This window comes from Daucus carota, chromosome 7 (genome assembly GCF_001625215.2).
Source record: "Daucus carota subsp. sativus chromosome 7, DH1 v3.0, whole genome shotgun sequence".
In the NCBI taxonomy this organism is placed as follows: Eukaryota; Viridiplantae; Streptophyta; class Magnoliopsida; order Apiales; family Apiaceae; genus Daucus; species Daucus carota.
The window spans coordinates 3034213-3041921 of record NC_030387.2 but is presented as its reverse complement, the minus strand read 5'-3'; positions in this window follow the sequence as shown (position 1 = coordinate 3041921).

Genomic DNA, 7709 nt, shown 5'->3' with positions numbered 1-7709 from the left:
GTAATATAGCCCATATTAATTCTCTTGGTCCATCCACATATCAAGCAAAAAAAGATTTGTATAGCATATTGGCGATCTACAGGGCTGTAAATATAAAAAGTTTGGGCCGTAAATATAACCCCAAATTTTGGTTGGTTTTGTAGTTGGTTACGAGGAATTATACCATTGATTTTTCAGTCCAAAATCATTCATCGACAGACATAGTGGTAGGTTTAAGCTTTGAATCCTCATAATTATAATCTTTAATTCTGGTTCTGTAGTTTGATAGGACGGTTTAAGATTTGATCCTGAATATAATATATTATAATCAAAATTTTAATATAAACATACTATAATTAAATATTTATTTTATTAATTCTATCTTATAAATAAATTATATGTTTATATACTATATTCTTATTGAAATAAAATATAATTCTCTGTGACCATTATAATTCATTAAAGTTATACTAAAATATAAAATATATAAAATATTGAAAAGACCGGCCCGTACGCTGTCCGAGTTATAAATTACTGCATACTTTTTGATTTGGTAGAAATCTTTAGTGGGTTTTAGACCAATAACTTTATTTTATCCTCATATTTTAAGAATAAAATATTTTAGTTACATAAAATTTATTGTTAAATAATATTGAGCTCATGTGACTATCTTATTTATTTGAAATGAATAATATTTTATTTATTATATACTATCATTTATTATTTTATTAATATTTATAATCTTTCCATATGTTAGACTTATATTCATTTATTTCATTGTTTCTTATTTTCAAAATTGATTCTTAAGTATTTTTTTATTTTATTGTCTAAACTTCAGCGGTCAAGTTTTGGGTAAATGATAACTATCATTTTATATCTCCGGCCTAATTTGTTTCAAATTAAACCTAGCTACTCATCTCATCCCATACACAAACATATAACCATCACACTTCAACGATATATGACAAAACAATTGTGGATCACAGCACTGAATCTTAAATTGATCGATATCAAAGTGCGTATTTCGATAACCAAATTTGGCCCTTTTTGAAACAACCGGGTCAAATCCCGAGCCTTTTCTGAAAATCGGGTCAAGTCCCGAAATCCGAATCGGAAAATAAGCTCAAATATACTGGCCCAATTGCAACAATTTGGGTAATCCACAAGCCCACCACAGGCCCCCAAAAGATCATGATTTGTTGGTGCAATTATTAGTAGTACTTATGCTTATAAACTGAACTAAAATCTCCACCCTTCTCAATGTGGGACTGGGGTGTTACAAACTCCCCCACTTAAATTCCCGACGTCTTCGTCAGGCCGAAATGGATAGCCCACAGGCCCAGATCGAACCTCTCTAGCCATTGTGGGATAATACCGGCTGGCTTCGTGTCCCCGCCTCCAGATCTCTGTCCATTGCGGGATAATACCACCAGCCTTCGTGTCCCCACCTCCGGCAACTTGACGAATCAAGCTTTCGAGAACCTCGCTATGATACCATATGAAACAACCCGGGTCAAATCCCGAGCCTTTTCCGAAAATCGGGTCAAGTCCCGAAATCCGAATCCGAAAATAAGCCCAAATATACTGGCCCAATTGCAACAACTTGGGTAATCCACAAGCCCACCACAGGCCCCCAAAAGATCATGATTTGTTGGTGCAATTATTAGTAGTACTTATGCTTATAAACTGAACTAAAGTCTCCACCCTTCTCGATGTGGGACTGGGGTGTTACACTTTTAGAAAAAGAAAAAAAAATCGGTTTCTTTTTTTACCGAAGTACTTATTAGAAGTTAAAAATATTAATTTTTATTTTAGTTTTTTCCCTTCTTTCTCAGACAGTTCCTTAATTTACTTCTCTAATCCACTTATTTAATTTGAGAAAGAAGCATTTTTTTATATTTATCCAAATAGCCTCAAAAAATTTTTGTTAACATAAATTATCTTAAAAAGTATTTGTACATATACAATATCTTAATCGATTATCTTTATTTTATGTTATTTGAACTACTAATAATTATGGGAGATATTGAAGAAGGATTCCACGGATAAGTTCGTCTTGGTATATATATGTGTTTGTTTAGGACTTATAAGTCCTGGTTCATAAGTTAGGAGCACTTATTCGTACTGTTTGTGTAATAAGTTAAGAAGTACTTATAAAAAGCTAAGAATGTTAGTTTTTGTTTCAGCGCTTCTACTTATTTCTCAAATACTTTAATCACTTATAAGTCTTATCTTACTTTTAACTTCTACTCCACTTTTTAAGCAAGAAGCACTTATTTTAAACTCACTCAAACGGCCCGTAGTTTGGCAACAGCTTATACTCCCTCCGTTCTTTACAGTTTCCTGTTTTGGACGTCCCACTCATTTCTTTACATTACAAAACTTTCCTAAAATAGCTAATGAGTCCCACCATTTTCCCACTTTTTCTTCCTTTTCACACTACTTTTACTCCACTATCTCTCTTTTATATATTAAAAATTAATGGGTCCTATCACTTTACCCACTTTTCTTTCTCTTTTCCACTAGTTTATACATATTTCTTAACCTCCGTGCCTAAACTCAATGTAAACAATTGAGAAGGACAGAGGAGTAATAATTTAGGCATGAGATAATTAATACTGCTGTGCCTGTTTTTTGAGACATTTAAAGATTACATTATTTGTGTACAGTGAAATTGCTACAGGAAAACAGTTTGTACAGTCCATTAATAATTGTATTTAATTATTTTACTGTTATGATTCAAGGGATAAACAGTCTTACATTTATTGTAGCACCATCTGTTTCACATTGCATATACCATTTTATGAATTTATAAACGTTGGAGATCTAAGTTGTACATATTCTAACTTATTATATAAATTATAAGATTTTTAAAATTTAACTTCACAAATATATATATATATATATATATATATATGATAATCTTAAAAGATAAATTACGATATTATTATTTTTATATACGATAAATTATAAATCACCAACAAATTTATCGAAACGGAAGAATTATAAATATTTTTCAAGGATTACAAGTAATTACTTCTTTCAGCTATAACAAACAGTTTCATAAACTCTCAAACATGCAAGCACACGATTAATAAAATAGTTTTAATAATGTTATTATGATATATATTAATTTAAGCGGACAGTGTATTATATATATTTAAAAGTCGTATTATATAAAAATATAAAAATCTTATAAAAATGTTAAAAGTTCAAAGATGAATCTTAAACGTTTGTACATGAAGAAGTTATGACCGGGATCGAAGAGCTTTTAATCTGATTTAAAATTATTTTTCTTTTTAAATTTGAAATTATCCATTTTATAATAAATAAAACTAAAATATATAAGTTTAAAATCAAAATGATTTTATATTAATATCATAATATCTATAATTTATATTTTTATATTTTTCGAAACTCTTAATAATTAAAATATATAATTTATTATCTAATATTAGCGTAAGCATAAAACTTTCTCTTCGAAGTCACTTTAAATCTTAAATCACTATATTTTTATATTTTATTCGAAGGTAGTTAAGTTAGGTACTAGCTAGCCACGGTCCACATGCTGTCACGCAGACATGAATGCACGGTGATTAATAATCGACTTTTTATCTTCTTCTTTTTTTCCATCTTTGATTCCCAGTGAGTGGGCGAAGATGAAAGTGAACTTTACCCTTGCATGTTCCAAAATCACCACATTTTCACAAACATGTAATTTCGTACGTCAATGATTCGACACATTCGAAATCATTAGATTTTCTTTCATGAAAATGTCAAAATTCGATAAAGATATAATTTACAAATTGGTGGAGAATGATGGGCAGTGGGAATATTAAATTATTGGTGTTGTAGTAAACAGATCATGTGAAGGAGGAGAGGTGAAGACAAGAAGAGTGGTTAGGTTGAAAGAGAGGAGGAGGTCATGAGGTGTTAGGTATTGATTTTTTTTTTTTTTTTATAAATATATACGCATAATTGTATAAAACCAAAATTTTCGTCTTTAGTAGATGAGGTACAAAGTTACCAAATTAATGCAAACATAATCGATCGACTAAATAAAAATTTATTGAAAAATAAAGATGTCATGTATCACAGATTTCATAGTATCACCATGACCATACAAAGATTGGTAGGTAGGGTTTCTGGCCTTCCGTTACTCTTAGCTAGATTGCTTTTAATCCCCACAATATGAATATTTAGTCATATTATGGTTACTTTATTAAGGTCATTTAAGCCTACCACGTGTATCTTTAATTTCTTTAATATTTTTTTCGTTAAAAGGGAATAAAAATAAATTTAACCATAATATACCACGCGTAGGTAAAAGTTATATTTATGTATGTTATGTTTTCGATTGTAATTTCTAAAAATATGAAAATTAATAAGTGATGTTTTAAGATATTGTTTTCTATTTTATGTCAGGAAAATTAGGTAGCCTGACCTTTGGGAGGTGAACTCTGTGTCGACGTCCGATCTCAGATCTGTTTGATGGGAATAGTACAAGTACATAACTCGTATAAAGTTAAAAGTATTAAATGATTATATATTAGTAATATTTAAAAAATTCAAGGAACAATCAAATAAGACTAGAGGGCGGGAGGGGTTATGTGGGGTAACGGCTATCACAGTGTACAGAGTAAGTCCAAAATGTAAAATGCTGGCTACTATAATATTAAAAGTTATTTTTGGCATTATATTGATTGTATATTTGTATGATATATATTAGGTGTGTATTTTATTAATTTTTATAGATTTTAATGGATTGATTTGATTTTGATTTTGTGCGGATTCTTGTTAAGATGTCGAAAAATTGATATATATTTTTTTTAGGATTAAAACAGAATGCTTTAAAATCCATGAGATTTCAAAAAAAAAATAAATATATTGAATAATCCCACAAACTTCATCATTTTATGAAGTTGAATTTTAAACAATCTCAATTGAATACTAGAATTTTGTCATTGATGAATAAAGTTTTAAACACTAAAGCACCAAACAAATAGATACTCTATATCACACTTTCTTAGGCTTACTAGACATACCTAAAATTTTCCCTAAAAACTTCCGGACTAGATTTATAGCCAACACAGGAGATAAATCGGACTAATCGAGCGATAAGACCGAATGGATAGAAACTTCTCTCCCATATCCACAAATTGAAACCCGATCCTTTTTTTTTCAAATCATCCCATCTTCTCTTCGCTCTTTGTTTAGCCTTACATCTGGTAACTTTCTCCTCGAAATCTTAATTATTAAACTTCCACAAGTTCGCTCAATAAAGAAAATTAATTTTAGACTTATGCCTCAGATTCTCCAAGGTTCAATTTGTAATATTAGAATTTGTAATATTAGATAGAAAAATAATAATAATTTCTTGAACTCATAGTTATTCGTATCTTTGGTCTTATTTTTTCATAATTACAAAGAACTTTAATATAATAATTAATATTAACATGTAAATAAATTAATATTAATATTTATTCACAGAATTCCCAACCAAACAAAATTAATTTTCTACTCATCTTTTAAATACAAACTTACCAAAAGGTATTTCAGAATACAAAAGCTTAGATATATAATTTTAAAATATTTATAAAAATATTTTATGACAAACAACAAGATGTGGACACTCTTGAATATCAAATGAAGACGGAAGTTGTATAAATATTTTTTTACAAGACTTTTAGTTTTTAGTGTTTTATAACAAATTCTTTAAATTTAACAAGAATTAGTTAGCTCCACTAGCTAGCTAGATCGGCACATGTTAAGCTAACCTAACTATTATATTCATTGGGTGTTAAACACCCTGCTCAATCAGCAATTCACAGTTATATATTGTGTTGCCCTTCCTCTCGCTGTCATATTCACGTCCTCCCCAGAAACAAATAATAATGAAGGTGCAGATTATATATGATAAAATATTTTATTTAATTATGTACTTCATAGAATTGTTAACATACGTCGAAAAAAGTTATTTGGAATCCCATAATTTGTTGGAGTCTTTCGAGATCTAATCCATTCCCTCCATTTCATTTTGATCCTACAGCTATTGTTTTAAATGATTTTTTTTATTAAAATGTATTTTTCTTTTTTACAAACAGCATGTTAATACAGTGTTTGATCATGTATCGACGTGTCTTACTCAGATCTCGCGGCAGTTACATTCATACGAGTGTTTTCAGTGGTTAGGTTTTGCTTTTGTTCCGCACTGTGTTTTTCATCACTTCATGTATTAATTTTGATTGCTTTCATACCAGCATCATTCGTAGTATCTGCCTGGCATTGCATGTATCTCTTTTTTGTAACAACATTATCTTTCTTTTATTCTACATAATCAGTGTCTAATGTCTAATAACAAATTAGGCGATTCATGTAAGTTCTTACATAAACGATGTAATTTATTTTAAAATTTGAAAATAAATACATATTTTAAAAATTATTTTAATTTTTTTAAATCGTTGTGTGTGCTCAGAAATAATTTCAAAATATAATACATAAACTTTGAGGGATCACAGGGGGTAAAGTACCTGCTAGAAACTAATATACACATTGTTATCTCTCAAACAGTTAAAGTTAACGGCAGATTTGGACGGAATAGTGATTAGGGGTTACAACTTGCACGAGAATGTTAAGTATAGGGTGCATATTGCCAAATTTTAAAGTTCAGGTACTAAACCGCGTTCGGAGCAAACCTAGGGGTTACAAAGTGTAATTAACTCTACTTAATATATTTGAAAAATACAGTGTTTCATTAAAAAATTATCGTATATATTGCAATATTTTCAATTATGATCTAAAAATATAATAATATATAAAAAATACAAATAACATATTTAGTATATTAACTTATAGGACTATGATGTCTAAATTAATTTTTTTCAATATAATAATATATATTTGTAAAAAATGCATGAGTTAAAGTTATAACAATAATTATTACTTTACAAATATGATAATTTATCATTCAATTAATTAAAAAATCCACAAGAAGCTGAGCAAACTCACAATCAATCATTTACATGTACATTTTCTGCTCATTCTAACAAAAAAGAATGGGTATAATTTTTAAGGCACACAAAGGTGAAGAGTTGCTAGCATCGTGGATGTTCCTCACCCGTTAGTCAAGCCATTACCCATGTACACGTGTCCAGCAAAATTAGTTGATACAAAAAGTCTACAGTTTCATACGTCTATAAATAAAACTCTCATCAGCTCTTCTCAAACACCTTACCAACCAATTAAGGTATAGATGTTCATCTACGCTATATTACTCTTTATTAATTTTTTCGTAAATTAATAATTAGCTATTGTAGCTAAGAAATTTAATGTATTGAATGGTGATTTATATGCAGGCTAGATGTTGTTTGAGGAATCGCCGATGATGAAGAGGTAGCAAGTGGTGAGTGGTTTCCATGCTTTCCTTGTCAAGTGAGCAGTCTTGCTCTTCCACCTTTGTTTCGTTGTCTGTTCGACCTTGAACTCTTCCTGGTACTACATGTCTATATATGTAAATTTAAGTACATGCCATGCCAATTAAGTAACTCATGTATTTGATTTAGGGTTTTAGTCTCTGGTGCTAGCTAGTACAGGTAACTGGGTCATTTATGTCGGATAACTTACGACTGACCTGCGAATATATGATATGTGTACATGTATATAAGATTATACATATATAAGATTAATAAGGTATTAGATTCGGGGGTCGATTGGATCGGTGGTCGATTTTC